This window comes from Chiloscyllium plagiosum, unplaced genomic scaffold, assembly GCF_037043375.1.
Source record: "Chiloscyllium plagiosum isolate Xiang-an unplaced genomic scaffold, Cpla_swu_hap1 HiC_scaffold_19, whole genome shotgun sequence".
NCBI classification, from domain to species: Eukaryota; Metazoa; Chordata; class Chondrichthyes; order Orectolobiformes; family Hemiscylliidae; genus Chiloscyllium; species Chiloscyllium plagiosum.
The window spans coordinates 70,971,134-70,988,481 of NW_028270157.1; the positions used below are offsets into that span (position 1 = coordinate 70,971,134).

Consider the following 17,348-nt stretch of genomic DNA (forward strand, 5'->3'; position numbering starts at 1 on the left):
TCCTTCCTATTCATATATTCATCCAGATGCTTTTGAATGCTAATTGTACTAGCCTCCACCACTTCCTCTGGCAGCTCATTGCATACATGTACCACCCTAGGTGGCACGGTGGCACAGTGGTTAGCACTGCTGCCTCACGGCGTCAGAGACCCGGGTTCAATTCCCGCCTCAGGCGACTGACTGTGTGGAGTTTGCACGTTCTTCCCGTGTCTGCGTGGGTTTCCTCCGGGTGCTCCGGTTTCTTCCCACGGTCCAAAGATGTGCAGGTCAGGTGAATTGGCCATGCTAAATTGCCCGTAGTGTTAGCTAAGGGTAAATGTAGGGGTATGGGTGGGTTGCGCTTCTGCGGGGCGGTGTGGACTTGTTGGGCCGAAGGGCCTGTTTCCACACTGTAAGTAATCTAATCTAATCTAAAAAAGTTGCTGCTTAAGTCCCTTTTATATCTTTCCCCTCTCACTCTAAACCTATGCCCTCTCATTCTGGACTCCACCACCACAGGGAAAAGATCTTGTCAACTTATCCTATCCATGCCCCTCATAATTTTATAAACCTCTGTAAGGTCACCCTCAGCCTCTGACGCTTCAGAGAAAACAGCCCAGTCTGTTCAACCTCTCCCTATAGCTCAAATTCTCCACCCTGGCACACCCTTGTAAAGCTTTTCTGAACCCTTCCAAGTTTCACAACATCCTTCCAATAGGAAGGAGAGCAGAATTGCACGCAATATTTTGGGTAATCCAAGATGGAGGCAGGAAAAAAATTGTGGTTGTAAAAGCTGCTCTTTTTATTTTGAGGTATTTTAGATATTAGAGGTGATTTCCTCCAATTCCAGGACAGCAATTACTGTTTTATATGCTGTTGCATTGTTTGGGAACTTTGGGGGAAGAAAATCAAAACGATGGCACTTTTAAAAGGGATAAAGACAGTCAAAAGGCAGCAAGACATGGTCAGTCGAGATGCCTCATACAATTCTATTATTTAGTTGTTATGGTGTTATTTTAGTTTGCAAGATCAGTGTTCCTTTGGCAATTAGCAACATTGTTACCTTGGTTTAAAGTTTGTGGGGCCAGTGTTCCTTCAGTTGTAGTTAATAAGATTGAATATCACATTGCTTTCATCTTCTGAATGTATTGTTTCTTGTTGAGCTGCTATCACTGGTGTCTTTTTCAAGATGCCACATTCCCGTTGGTATGTCTAAACAAGTTACAGTACATGAGCATCAAAGGTGCACCTAATCTTGGGTTGAGCCAGCACCTACCAGCCATATCCACATGTTCATGATCCTTCTGAAAATCAGAAATTCAGAAACTAAGCTGATTTTCTTCCCTATCCTTGACCTAGCTGTGTTGAGAGGTGTGTTGAATTTATAATCCATATTGTAATTAATCATTGGTCTTACTAAGATATTGGTGAGATGACCACAAAGCTTATCTGTCTTGTGCCTAATGGCAGACCTATCAGGATTGTCAAGAAGGTGTATTTTTGAGTTTTCTATTCAAAATAGAGGGACACAAATCTCTTAAACTTTGCAGAGCTGCAATCTAAAAGCAAAGTATGAAGTGATAATGACCACGAACTCTTCAAACAAACTTTATCATGAAACCATTGACGTGATCTTGAGGTACTTATCCACAGCTCACTGTTGACCTATTTAATCTTGTCTCCTTCCTATTTTAAGGGGCTCTTATTTTATTAAATACCAAGAAGTATGATATTTCTGCAATTCCTGAATCTCATTCTCAGTAAATTTTGATCCAGTCCCTCTTGAAGTTGCCCATTGCCAAAAATTAAACCATCAGGGAGGGTCTATTGCTTCAGCCACAGAGAGTGATGAATTAGTGCAACTCATTTCCACTGAAGGCTGTGGAGGCAAGTCATTGAGTGTTTTTAAGACAGAAATAGACAGGTTCTTGATTAAGGGCTTCATTCCTGATGAAGGGCTTTTGTCCGAAATGTCGACTTTTTTTCCTGCTCCTCGGATGCTGCCTGGCCTGCTGTGCTTTTCCAGCACCACTCTAATCTAAGCTCTGGTTTCCAGCATCTGCAGTCCTCACTTTTGATTAGTAAGGGGATCCTGACCACTTTCAGGCGACAGGGCTTCTGATGTCGCTAAGATTCCCTGCAATGAGTGAGTTTTGCAGAATCCTCGTTTGTAATATTGGTCAGAAACATTGGAAGAGATTTTTTTTTTCCCCGTCTGGTCTGGGCCGTAGAGGGTTTCCAACACTGAAACATTTGAACCTTTTTTTTTTCCAAAGGATGCAAATGTGTTTATCAGCTACTTAACAAGAATTATGAGCAAAGAACTAGAGGACAAGTATAAAATTCTTGAGCAAGATCAGAGCTGAAAGTTTACATAAGACTACAAGCCATAAGATATTGGAACAAAATTAGGCCATTCAGCCTTTTCAAGTCTGCTTCGCCATTTGATCATGACTGATATGTTTCTCAATCCCATTCGCCTGCCTTCTTGCTGTAATGTTTATTGTTGTGAAGGCTTTTCTCTGTCCTCATAAGAAAAGCAAACTCTCAGATATGATGGAGAAGTTATAATAATGAGCGATAACTTGTCCGTCTGTGGTAAAGGAAATTATTTGGGATGTTCGCTGACCAGTTGCCCTGCTACCCAGCAAGAGTGGAAATGACCTTCTGTGCAGTCTATTCCAACAGATACGAGGAGAGTGGAACAAACAGAATTCCACACAATTGGCACGTATAAATACCAAGCAAATCGTTGTGTGCCAGTAATGAGGAGTATCCACATAAAACATGCTAGTTAAGTGTGTCTGAAAACGAATGTAGCCATCTGTTGCCTCAGCTCCATGCAGAGACCAGTCTGGCCCAGCTTGCTGCAATGTTTGGTGAGATGGTTGTACTGTGAGACAAACCTGGCTTCTCGAACATGTCATTCCCCTGTATCAATTTTCAACTATTGCATTGGTAACACATCAGCGGGTGAAGCGTTGTGTTGCACAGTGGAACATTTGGGCCAATTTGTTTTGCAAGGACTGCTGGTTACGGAGGGACAGATGGAGAGGGAACTTGCCGTATGCTGCAAGATATCTGAAAGGAAAATGTGTGTGGTGAGAGACCTCCAGCTGAGAAAGAACAATTCATTTTCTTTCTGATGCTGATTTATTCTGTACACTTCTGGCCCATTCTACTTTGAGTCCCTGAAACAAAACCTTGCTTGTTGCGCCAGCTTCGCTCTACCCAATCTGTACAGCACCCAATCAGTTGACTTTTAACAGCAAAGGTCTCTCTGCGGTTCATCATCTCTAACTCCTGCTTCAATCAGCTGACTAGCATTGCTATTAAAATTAAAAAAAGGACCTTTTGATTTACTCAGCAGTTTCAAGCATGGCACAAAAACTACGAAAAAGTGCAGTGAGGATACTGATAAACGTCAAATGGACTTTGGCTGGTGGAATAGTTAGCCATGTGTTGATGAAATTTAATGCAGGGAAGTTTGATGTGATGCATGTTAGCAGAAAATACAAAGGAGAGGCAATATAAAATGAAGAGCACAGGATTGCAGCAACAGATAGACCTGAGGCTTAGTGCTCACCGATCTTTGAAGGTAGCATGGCAGGTTAAGAATTTGGCTATAAAGTTTAGGAATTCCTTGGTCTTTATAAATAGAGGTACAGAGTACAAAAGCAAATCTGTTATGGTGAATCCTTGTAAAACACCAGTTTGGCCTCAAATAATGCACGTAATTGGGTACTACCATATAGGGAGGATGTGAAAGTGGTAGAAAGCGTGCAGAAAAGATTAACGAAAAGTAATTCTGGGATGAGGGATTTCAGTTACAAAGAGTGGAAATACTATGACTGTTTTTCTTACAGAAGTGAAGGTTAAGAGGAGATTTTATAGAGGTGCTCAAAATCACGAGGTGTAGAGAGAGAGAGAGAAAGGGAAAAATATCATCTGTTCCTGTATCTTCACAACATGCAGTGCCATGTTTCAAGAAGGCCACTATCGCCTTCTCAGGAGGAGGTCAAGGTGGACAATAAACAGCACGATACCTGAATCCTCAAATGTTTCCAATTCATGTTTATTCAATTCCCTTTGCACAGTTATTATTGAATTCAGCTCTCTCATCCATGGAGTGCATTCTCGATGATAACTATGACTTAAAATTCTTCTCATCTCGCTTCTGTTCTTTTGCCACTTACCGTAAATTTTGTGTCATCCAGTGAGTAGCCCTCCTATCACTGTGAACAGTTTCTCCTTCTATTACTTCAAACTAATGCCATCGAATGGTCACTATATATTTACAACCCAATGACTCACTTTTCTCTCTTCATCCGAACTGAGAGCATCTAGAACTCACTGGCTGACGGTGGTGGAAGCAGAGATGATGAATGATTTCAAAATAAAATTGGATGGGCATTTGATGAAGTTGACCTTTCAGAAAATGAATTTGAATGGAAGACTAGGTCCGAGAGTCGTCATGAGTTTCAAGCACCCAATGGCTGCCTCCTTTGCCTATGGTCTATGCAGCGTTGGGAGATTAGCGCTCTGCTCTCACTGAGGTGCAATGTGAGGGGCCGCTGACTTTGTTAATTCGTTAAAAGTACAGTTGTATGTGGCCTGCTGTAAAACTTGCAAAGGCCATTTGAAGGTAATGAGCTTGAAACAGAGGTGTGAAATTTGAATATGGCTTGTGTGACTGAGACAGGAAGTAATAGACTCTTCTCATTGTACACTGTGCTGCATGCTTCCAGACAAAAAAAAACTGCAGATGCTCGAATTCACAGGAGACCAGCAGGAGGCTGGAAGAACACAGGAAGCCAGGCAGCATCAGGAGATGGAGAAGTCAACATTTCTGTTACAACCCTTCTTCAGGAACAGAAGTGGGGTCGGGGGAGCTGCAGGTAAAGAGGGAGGGCGGGTTTTGGGTGGGGAGAGGTTAGAATGGGTTTGGTAGTGACAGGTGAATACAGGTAGTGGGTATGACTTGGTTGGTTGGTGGGAGGAATTAATCTGGTTAGTAGCTGGAAGGAAGGGTTGGTAGGTGGAATGGAAGGTTGGGAAGGTTATTTGAAATTGGAGAACTCAGTGTTGAGTCCTCCGGGCTGCAGACTGCCCGGGAAGAAGATAAGGTGTTGTTCCTTTTGAGTTGCACCCATTTAAATTCCCGTTCCCACTCCCTCTCCGACATGTCCATCCTTTGCCGCAGTGAATCAGACCACAAATTGGAGGAACAGCCCCATATCTTCTGTCTGGGCAGCCTGTATCCCAGATGACTCAGCATGGAGTTCTCCAATTTCAAATAGCTTTCCCATCCATGCTCCAATTCCCTTTCCAGCCCTGCCTCCTTCCTTCCATGTCACTTACTGACCCTTCCTTCCAGCTGGTAACCAAATTCATTCCTCCCATTGACCAACCAGGTAATATCAACCACCTGTGTTTACCTATCAGTCCTTCACCATTTCGCCCCTCTCCCCGCCTAAAAACCTTCTCACCTCTTTACCAGCAGCTCCCCCACCCCACTTCCATTTCTGAAGAAGGATTCTAACCAAAGCGTTGACTTCTCCACCTCCTAATGTTGCTGACCTTGCTGTGTTCTTTCAGCCTCCTGCTTGTCTACTTTGTACTGCATACCTGTTACTTTAAAACCAAGTGAGGTTGCAACTTTGTCAGTCCTCAGCTATTTTATGTGCCTTGTTAACCCCACTGAGAAGCTGCATGCAGTGCAGCTGAGAGTTTCTTGTTGTGAGCACAATATCTCCAGAGACTATTTTACTGGTGGAACCAATGCTTAATTAACCTAACATGCTAATTGTGTGAAGCTGGATCCGTGTGTTCATATGGTCAGAATCCAAACAGTATGGGTACGGAGTTAGATCCTCTCTATACAGGTCTGGGGAGTGCAGCTGTCATCAACACATTGGAACAAGTTTACGCCAGTGAGCTGCTTGAGCCTGTCCTGTGTTCAATCCTATCTTGACAGGTACATGATATGCCCACCCTTGCCATATATTGCTTAATATTTCAAATAAAAGTCTTATAATTTAAAACTAATGATTGATCTGAGATTGTTTACCACTTGTCATTAAAAACATTTGTACAGCCTTTTGTGTGTTTCTTAACTTCACCCCTGAAACGTCGTGATCTCATTTTTAAACTATGTCCTATTCCTTAGGTGCTTCAACTAGCAGAAATAGTTCACGTCTGTCTACCCTATCTGTTCCCATTACTTTCTTGTCGAGTTAGTTATACAGCACAGAAAAAGAATCTACGGTCCAATTCATCCATACCGTCCCACTTGGCTGTATTTGGCCTATATCATTCTAAGCCTTTTCTATTATGTATCTATCTAAGTATCTTTTAAATGTTGTAACTGTACCCGCATTGACCATTTCCTCTGGCAGGTCAGTCCATATACGAACCACCTTCTGTGTGAAAAAAGTTGCCCCTCAGGTCCATTTTAAATCTTTCTCCTCTCACCTTAAAAATATGCCCCCTTGGTTTGAACAACCCCACCCTAGGGAAAAGACCTTTGCTTATTCACCTTATCTATGGGCCTCATGATTTTATAAACCTCTGTACGGTCACCCTTCAATGTCCCACGGTCCACTGAAGAAAGCCCCAGCCTCTCCTCATAACTCAAACCCTCCATTCCCAGCAACATCCTAGTAAACCTTTTCTGAGCTTGCTCCAATCTAACAATATCATTCCTGTAACAGGCCAACTAAAACTGAGCACGTTACTTCAAAAGTGGCCTCAGCAATGCCCTGTACAATCTTAACATGGCATCCCAACTCTTGAAAACGTTGACCAGATGGCCCCTCATATTTCTCAGTTATATGAGTACAGCCTAGTGTGTGTAATCCTTCCTCGTAACTTAACTCTAATGCAGATGATGTTGTGGTAAACCCGTGCTTCTCTCCATCCAAGACCAATGCATCCTTCTTAAATTGAGGTGTCTGTAACTGCTCTTTGGTACTGTGGGGTGTTTTATATAGCTGATGCATATCTCCCAAGCCCTTGTATCCTAGCCCATAAGACATAGGTGCAGAATTGTGACCATTCAGCCCATCGAATTTGCACCACCATTCAATCATGTTTGACCCCATTCTCCCACTTTCTCCCTGTAACCCTTGATCCCCTTGACAATCAAGAACCCATCTATCTCTGTCTTAAATACACTCAATGACCTGGCCTCCACAGCCTTCTGTGACAGTGAATTCCATAGATTCCCCACTCTCTGGCTGAAGAAGTTTCACCTTATCTCCATTCTAAAGGGTCTTGCCTTTACTCTAAGGCTGTAGAACTCCCAAGTCTCTTCACATTTCAGACTTCTGACTTTTCTCCCCATTTAGAAAACAGCCCTTGCCTCTATTCTTCATACCAAACCTATAGGAAGTTCTGTAGTTAGACTGATGAAAGCTGGAATTCCATTAGCATTAGCTGGGGAGATGGTGACGTAGTAGTAAAGACACTACATAGTAATCCAGATCCCCAGGTGACATTTAAGGAGATATGGCCTTTTAGGGAAAGAAATCTGCCATCCTCACCTGGTCTGGCATTCAGGTCATGTGGCTGACTCTTAACTGCCTGCTGAAATGGCCCAGCAAGTTATTCAATTGTATCAAAAGCATTGCAATGTCTAAAGAAAGAAACCAGACAGACCACTTGACATCAACTTAGATTTGGAAACTAAACAACAAATCCAGCCCTGCCCTTCTCTGTTGCTGGGTAAAACATAGAACATAGAACAGTACAGCACAGAACAGGCCCTTCAGCCCACGATGTTGTGCCGACCACTGATCCTCATGTATGCACCCTCAAATTTCTGTGACCATATGTATGTCGAGGAGTCTCTTAAATGTCCCCAATGACCCTGCCTCCACAACTGCTGCTGGCAATGCATTCCATGCTCTCTCAACTCTCTGTGTAAAGAACCTGCCTCTGACATCCCCTCTATACTTTCCTCCAACCAGCTTAAAACTATGACCCCTCGTGTTAGTCATTTCTGCCCTGGGAAATAGTCTCTGGCTATCGACTCTATCTATGCCTCTCATTACCTTGTATACCTCAATTAGGTCCCCTTTTCTTCTCCTCCTTTTCTCCAATGAAAAAAGTCTGAGCTCAGTCAACCTCTCTTCATAAGATAAGCCCTCCAGTCCAGGCAGCATCCTAGTAAACCTCCTCTGAACCCGCTCCAAAGCATCCACATCTTTCTTATAATAAGGCGACCAGAACTGGACGCAGTATTCCAAATGCGGTCTAACCAAAGTTTTATAGAGCTGCAACAAGATCTCACGACTCTTAAACTCAATCCCCCTGTTAATGAAAGCCAAAACACCATATGCTTTCTTAACAACCCTGTCCACTTGGGTGGCCATTTTAAGGGATCTATGTACCTGCATACCAAGATCCCTCTGTTCCCCCACACTGCCAAGAATCCTATCCTTAATCCTATACTCAGCTTTCAAATTTGACCTTCCAAAATGCATCACCTCGCATTTATCCAGGTTGAACTCCATCTGCCACCTCTCAGCCCATCTCTGCATCCTGTCAATATCCCACTGCAGACTACAACAGCCCTCTATACTGTCAATGACACCTCCAACCTTTGTGTCATCTTCAAACTTGCTGACCCATCCTTCAATCCCCTCATCCAAGTCATTAATAAAAATTACAAACAATAGAGGCCCAAGGACAGAGCCCTGTGGAACACCACTCACCACAGGCTTCCAGGCAGAATATTTTCCTTCTACTACCACTCGCTGTCTTCTGTTGGCCAGCCAATTCTGTATCCAGACAGCTATGTTCCCCTGAATCCCATTCCTCCTGACCTTTTGAATGAGCCTACCATGGGGAACCTTATCAAATGCCTTGCTGAAGTCCATATACACCACATCCACAGCTCGACCCTCATCAACTTTTCTAGTCACATCCTCAAAGAACTCGATAAGGTTTGTGAGGCATGACCTGCCCCTCTCAAAGTCGCGTTGACTGCATTTAATCAAGCCATGCTCTTCCAGATGGTCATAAATCCTATCCCTCAGAATCCTTTCCAACACCTTGCAGACGACAGACGTGAGACTTACTGGTCTGTAATTGCCGGGGATTTCCCTATTTCCTTTCTTGAAGAGAGGAATTACATTTGCCTCTCTCCAGTCCTCAGGTACGATTCCTGTGGAGAGCGAGGATGAAAAGATCTTCGCAAGTGGCGAAGCAATTGCATTTCTCGTTTCCCAAAGCAGCCGAGGACAAATCTGGTCCAGGCCTGGCGACTTGTCAATCTTAATGTTTGACAAAATTTTCAGCACATCAGCTTCCTCTATCTCTATCCATTTCAGCATGCACACCTGCTCTTCAAAGGTTTCATTTACTACAAAGTTCGTTTCTTTCGTAAAGATAGAAGCAAGAAACTCATTTAGGGCTTCCCCTACCTCCTCAGACTCCACACACAAGTTCCCTATGCTATCCCTGGTCGGCCCTACTCTTTCTTTGACCATTCTCTTATTCCTCACATAAGTGTAAAATGCCTTTGTGTTCTCCCTAATCCGTTCTGCCAAGCCTTTCTCGTGCCCCCTCCTGGCTCTCCTCAGACCATTTTTAAGCTCCTTCCTCGCCTGCCTGTAATCCTGTAGAGCTGAGCTTGACCCTAGCTTCCTCCACCTTATGTAAGCTACCTTTTTTCCTTTTGATGGGAACCTTCACCGCTCTCGTCATCCAAGGTTCCTTTATCTTACCACTTCTTGCCTGTCTCAGAGGGACATAATTTGGAGATGCCGGTGTTGGACTGGGGTGTACAAAGTTAAAAATCACACAACACCAGGTTATAGTCCAACAGGTTTAATTGGAAGTACACTAGCTTTCGGAGCGACGCTCCTTCATCAGGTGATTGTCCTTCATCCGAGGGACATATTTATTCATCACTTGCAACAACTGTTCCTTAAACAGTCTCCACATGTCTATAGTGCCTTTACCATGGAACAATTGCTCCCAGTCCATGCTTCCTAACTCCTGTCTAATTGCATCATAGTTTCCTCTTCCCCAATTAAATATCCTCCCATTTTGCCTCATCCTCTCCTTCTCCATAGCTATGTAGAATGTGAGGCAGTTGTGGTCACTCTCACCAAAATGCTCTCCCACCACAAGATCTGATACCTGCCACAGCTCGTTTCCGAGCACTAAGTCTAGAATGGCCTCTCCCCTCGTCAGCCTGTCAACGTACTGAGTTAGGAAACCCTCCTGAACATACCTTACAAAAACAGCTCCATTCAAATCTTCTGCTCGAAGGAGGTTCCAATCAATATTGGGAAAGTTAAAGCCACCCATTACAACAACCCTACTACGTCCACACTTTTCCAAAATCTGCCGACCTATGCTTTCTTCTATCTCCCTGCTGCTATTGGGAGGCCTGTAGTAAACCCCTAAAGAGGTGACTGCTCCCTTGCTGTTCCTAATTTCCACCCATACTGACTCGGTAGGCAGATCTTCCTCGACAATGGAAGCTTCTGTAGCTGTGATACCCTCTCTGATTAGTAGTGCTACACCTCCTCCTCTTTTTTCCCCCCTCCCTATTCTTTTTAAATGCTCTAAACCCTGGAACATCCAGCAACCATTCCTGAGAAACCCATGTCTCTGTTATGGAACTTACTCCCTAATAGAGCAATGGATGTTCTTAAGCTAAAAGGGCAGTTCAATTGCCATCTTCTGAAGTGGCAATTAGGGAAGAACAATAAATGCTGGCCTAGTCAGCAATGCATACATTTCATGAATGATTCAAATTATTCCTTCTTCGTGCCTGTTCATGACATTTTGAAAATCTTTTATGCCTGAGCCCCCAAATCTCTTTGAACCCTCATTGTTTTTAATTTTTCACCACTTAGGGATAGTACCTTCTAGCCTTTTCAGATTCACAATGGATGCACTTGTATTTATAGAGTCACAACATGGAATCAAAGTCCAACTTCTCCGTGTAGACCAGACATCCCAATCTGACCTTGTCCCATTTGTTAGCATTTAGCCCATATCCCCCTCCTTCCTATTCATTTACTCATCCAGATGTCGTCTTAAATATTGGAATTGTACCCACCTCCAGCACTTCCACTGGCAGCTCATTTCATACATGTACCACCCCCTACATGAAAATGTTACCCCTCGGGTCCTTTCCCCCTCAGCTTACCCCCTCACCTTAAACCTATGTCCCCTAGCTGTGGACTCCTTCACCTAAGTAAAAAGACCTTGGCTATTCAACCTATCCATGCTCTCATGGTTTTATAAACCTCTATAACGTCACCTTTCAACCTCTGATGTTATTCAGCCTCTCTCTATAGCTCAAACCCTCCAGTACTGGCAACATCCTACTAAATCTTTTCTACACCCTTTCAAGTTTAACAACATCTTCCTATAGAAGGGCGGCCAGAATTGAACACAATATTCCAAAAGTGACATCACCTATATCCTGTACAATCACAACATGACATCTCAACTCCTTTAACCAATGTTGCGATTAATGAAAGCAAGGGTGACAAATGCCTTCTTCACCACCCTGTCTACCTGAGACTGCACTTTCAAGGAACTATGCACCCGCACTCTGAGGTCTCTTTGTTCGGCAGCACTCTCTGAGCCCTACCACCATAAGACCTACATTAAATGTTTAAATCCTATCATTTGCCTTACTGAAATGCAGCACTTCGCGTTTATCTAAACTCCATCTGCCACTCCTCGATCCACTGGCCCATCTAACCAAGGTCTCATTGTACTCTGAGATGCCCTTCTTCACTGTCCACTGCACCATCTATTTTGGTGTTATCTATAAACTTACGAATGACAAAAAGCAGTGGACTTGGCACTGATCCTTGTGGCGCACTGCTGATCACAGGCTGCCAGTCTGAAAAACAACCCTCCACCACCACCCTCTCTCTCTTCTACCTTCAAGCCAATGTTGTATCTGATTGCCTAGCTCTCCCTGGATCCCTTACTAACCAGTCTATCATGCAGAATCTTGTCAGATGCTTTACTGAAGTCCATATAGAGAATGTCTAACATTCTGCCTTCAATTTTACCTCTTCAGAAAACTCAGTTATGTTAGTGAGATACGATTTCCCATGCACAAAGCAACACTGACTATCTCTAATCAGTCCTTACCTTTCCAAATGCCTGTAACTCCTGTCCCTCAGAATCCCCTCCAACAACTTGTCCGCCACTGGTGTTAGGCTGGCCGCTCTATAGTTCTCTGGCTTTTCCTTACCACCTTTCTTAAATAATGGCACCACGTTAGCCAGTGTCCAGTCTTTAAGCACCTCACTCACAGCTATCAATTATACAAATGTCTCTGCAAGGGCTGTAGTACTGTAGTTTAATTATTCAGAAAAGTTGGTTAACAAAATTGATGCTCAGTGAATAGGAGGATCAGTGTTAACATGAATAAAATATTTAAGGACAGTCAACAGCAAGCATATTTACTGGTTAGTCAGTCAACAGTGGTGTTTCCCAAGGGCCATTGCTGGAACCACTTTTTTTGATATATGTAAATGGTTTAGATATTGGAATGTAGAGTTGAAATAACCCCACAGAGGATGGTCACCAAGTCATCCTATATTTACGCATGGGAAATCTCTGACACTGATCCAGCTTCCTCAGAGTGATAAGAATCTTTGATACTCCTGTTTATATCTCACAGCCAAGGATCCCTGAATGGATCAGGTTAACAGCCCCTATCAGGGAACTCAAATTCATAGAATGATAGAATCCCTACTGTGTGTAAACAGACCATTCGGCCCAACAGGTCCACACTGATCCTCCAAAGAGTAATGCACCCGGACTCTTTCCCCTACCCTATTACGCTACATTTACCCCTGACTAATGCACCTAACTCACACATCCTTGAATACTATGGACAATCTAGCATGGCAAATTCATCTTACCTCCAGTTTCCTCCCACATTCCAAAGATGTGCAGGTTAAGTGAATTGGCCATGCTAAATTGCCCATCGTGTGCAGGGATGTGGAAATTTGGTGCATCAGGCAGGGGTAAATATCAGATAGTAGAGTAGGGGAATGGGTCTGGGTGGTTTACTCTTTGGAGGGTCAGTGTGGGCCTGTTAGGCTGAAGGGCCTGTTTCCACACTGGAGGGATTCTATGAACCTGCACATCTTTAGATTGTGGGAGGAAGCTGGAGCACCTGGAGGAAACCTATGCAGATGTGGGGAGAATGTGCAAGCTCCAAACAGACAGTCACCCGAGGCTGAAATTGAACCGGGATCCCAGGCACTGTGAGGCAACAGTGCTAACCACTGAGCCACTGTGCCGTCCTATTTCCGTGAGTTCCACTTGGCTGACCTCGATGCAATCACTGCAGAGTAAAATTGGGAAACTTGTTGATGCTTGCAAACTTGGAGATGTGACTGGCAGTGAGAATGACATCAACTAACTGCAGCATGTTGTAGGTAAGCTAGCAGAATGCGCAGAAAAGTGACAAACAAAAGTTAATGCAGAAAAGTATGTGGTGATGCTTTTTGATAGTGAGGAGAGGAAGTATCAAATAAATGGTACAGTTGTAAGGAGTGTAGGAGCAAGGGAACCTAGGTTTAATGTCATTAGATCTTTAAAAAAGGACTGGGTGTATTGAGAGAGTGGTCAGCAAAACACGTGGGATCTTTGGCTTCCTAAGCAGAATGACAGCTGAGTAGTAATGCTGAACTTTTATATCCAGCTTGGTTAGGGCCATGACTAGAATATCCAGTCTGCTTCTGATCACCACACTTCAGGAACGATGCAAGTGAATAGGAGATTTATCCGGGTGTTTCAGAGAATGAGGGATTTTAGCTCAAGCTTAGATTGGTGGTGTTCTCTTTGGTTCAGATAGGACTGATGGGAGATTTGATCAAGGTTTGTAATGCCAGGACAAGTTTAGATACACTTTATACTTGCACAGATTTAAGAATTGAGGAAAGAGGTTGGGTATGGGAATACCTCGACAGAGTGAGTGGGAATGATCTAGCAATTAGAGCAGAGATGATGAATGATTGGTTTAAAAAGGAAGTTGGTAGAGAATGATGGAACAAAATTAATGGGATTGCACTATGAAAAGCCAGTACGGTCTTGATGGGCCGAGCAGCCTGTTGTGCTGTAATGACTCTGTCGAATATTATTAGGTCACTTCTTATGCTTCATCTTCACTGCTTTCAATACCATCTATCTTTCTGAAAGCTGCATGTTTGGATATATTGCTTTCTATTTGGAATTGTTGATAAATACCATGAATGGTCCCTAAGAGGTCCTTGGAAAGCAGTATTGCCACATTCTGCCAATTAGTTTATGTGCCCATTATCGTGTACCCTGCTTGCTGCCACTCCACCAGTTTCCAAACCATATCAATAATTTGACATTAATTCCATGTAGTTCAATTTTAGTTAACAATCTCTTATAAGGAATTTTTTGTCAAATGCCACCTTGAAGTCCATAACTAATATCAAAACCTTCAAAACCTTCTATCAGGCTCATGAGGCACAACCTACCCTTTGTAAATTCCTACTGGCTCTCACTGGTCATATGAAAATGCTCAAGGTGTTCAGACACTCTATGCTTAATTATAGACTCTGACAATGCCTTGACAACAGATACAAGGTAAACAGGTTTATAAATCTCTAGTTTCCCTCTCTCACTGTTCCTGAACAGTGGTATGTCACGCCCATATTTTCAATTTAAAGGAGCAGTGCTAAAGTGGTGAACTTTGCATAGTTATAGTTGGGGCGTTTGCAGTATTTTCATTTGTTTCAAAAACTTTTCATTTTCCTTCATGAATCCATATTACTTCATGCGCTCCATGAAATGACTCCCTGGGGTTCCCTCCCTGAACGTCTTCACTTCTCCACTCCTTACAGTATGTCTGAAAGTCTACGTCTTTCATTAGCAATTTCCACCCATCCTAATATTTCTGCTATCTTCTGTATCTTCTGCAAGGATATGGTGGACAACTGGTTTAGTATTCCTCTGCCCGATCCACTTGGGTGACTTAAAATGCTGCCAAGTTCTGCTCATCTACTAAGACTGCTCACCATTCCAGGATCACCCTGGATTGCAAAGAGAGCTCCCAGCTTCGTTTCATGTCTGCAGACTATCTCCTAACCACTCATCTCCAACAAGAGTGAAGAGCTTTTGGAGTCTCCATGTCACTAATATTGAGACAATCTGAGCACCTGACTTTGCCCTACCATTAGCTCACCTGGTCACACTTCCTTTTATACTCCTCTCTGCCATGTTTTTCTCTATATTCTCTTCCATTTTCCATCTTGCTCACTTTGAGCTCAACTAGTCTGTGACATCACCCACCTATTCTCTCAATCCTATTCCTCCTAAGCTTCTGAAAACACAACTCCTCTTCTAACCTCCATGTTATCTTGAATTTTAATTGGTTCTTTCTCCGTCTTTTCTACCCCAACCTTTTAAATCTGCTGTTGTCATCCCTCTTCTGAAAGCCCACTGTTAGTTCTAATGTGTACCCAGTTATACCCAGCTTTAACCCTGCACCACCTCTTTATCCAATTCTTATCTGACATCCTTCAGTTATATATTGTGATGACTGAAGCCATTGGTTCTTGGTCCTTGCTTCAATCAACTCTATCCTCTCCGTGGCAACAGGCTGAGATGTAGCCATTTTTTTCCCAATCTGGGTGTAACCAGGGCAGTACGGTGGCTCAGTGATTAGCACTGGTGCCTGGGTTTGATTCCATCCTCGTCTGACTGTGGAAATACCACACAGTAATTCTCCCCATGCTAGTCTGGGTTTCCTTCCACAGTCGAAAGATGTGCAGGTTAGGTGAATTAGCCATGGGAAATGCAGGGTTTCAGAGATAGCGTGTGGGAGGTCGGGGGTCTGGGTGGAATGCTCACCAGAGGGTCGGTGTGGACCTGATGGGAAGAATGGCCTGCGTCCACACCTTAGGGATTATATGATTCTCTGATAAATTGAGAAGGAAGTTTGCAACTGTTAACGCAAAGTTTAGTGTTTTTTCTCCTGTTGTACAATGCCTCAGAATAAAAAAAAGCATTCCTTAACACTTCAGGGATCTTTGCAGTCACCTGCTCTGTAACATGTAAAATCATAGTTTCAGAAAATCTGATCTAATTAACATTTAAATCCCTACAGACAAATAAACCAACCCACTTGGTACTAGAATAAAAGCAAAATGCTGTGGATGCTGGAAATCTGAAACAAGCACAATGCTGGAGAAGCTAAGTAGGTCTGGCAGTGTCTGTGAAGAGAGAAGCCTTTAACATTTAGAGGGAATTTCTTTCTCTTCCTCCATAGCTGCTGCCAGACCTACTGAGTTTCTTGAACCTTCTTTGTGTTTGATCCATTTACTAGTTTTGAAATCCATGCTCTTCAAAAAATTATTAATTATAAATTACATGCCTTGCAGTGCACCTGAGATGAGTTTTAGGCCTCATCTTCCCCTATCTTAAAAACAGCCTATTTATATCTCTCTAACGTCACTTGACTTCATTTCTGTCTTGACTCATTTGCTGCTAGAACCTTGATCCGTGCTTTTGTTACCACTAGTTGCGACTATTCTAATGTACTCCTGACTGATCACTCACATTCTACCATCTGTGAATTTGAGGTTATGCAAATCCCTGCCAGTGTTTCAACTTTGCACCAAGTCCTAGTTCCCTACTGGCCTTGTGGTTTCCAGTCCACCAACACATTGCTTTTAAAATTCTCAACCTCACTTTCAAGTTGGTCTGTGGGTTTGCCCCTCCTTATCTCAGTATAACTCTCCAACTCCACACTCCTCTAATTCTGGCCTCTTGTGCACTTACATTCATATCTGTCCCACTGTTAGTGGCTGTGCATTTAGTTGCCTGGGCCCCAAGCTCTGAAGTCCCTTTGCTACACCTCTCTGCCTTGCCTCCCTCCTTTAACGCACATCTTAAAATCTACCTCTTTCGGTCAACTGGCCCCTACCTCTTTCTGTGCGTGGGTGTTTAATTTTTGTTTTATGATGCTCTTGTGGTTGTTTTAAGTTAAAGGCACTATATCAATGTAAGTTGTTGTTGTGTGTGATTTGGAATTTTTTTTTCCACTATTGAGGGTGCCGTATACAGAGAATAAATTGTTTTTAGGCACACAGACAACTGAATCAAAGGGATATGTTTTTGTCATTTTCTAGAAGCCATGTGTTAGTGTTTTAAAAGAACTGGTGACAGGCTTTGTGTTAACACTGGTTGTCTAGAAATTGTCCTGTGTGGTATTGAATCTATTCAGAACATCTTGCTTTGCCCACAGATTAAAAATGAGCTAAACTGTTCAGAAAGCCTCTGTTCCCTAATCACCATCCTAATGATTGTTTGTCTACTGATGCTTACAATCATTTGTT

The 17,348-nt window shown here is 43.1% G+C and overlaps 1 protein-coding gene across 1 annotated transcript in view; it reads left to right on the forward strand.

Moving 5' to 3' along the window:
- Nucleotides 1-17,348, forward strand: part of braf (B-Raf proto-oncogene, serine/threonine kinase) — a 122,926-nt gene that overhangs the window by 52,761 nt on the left and 52,817 nt on the right. The window lies entirely within an intron of this gene.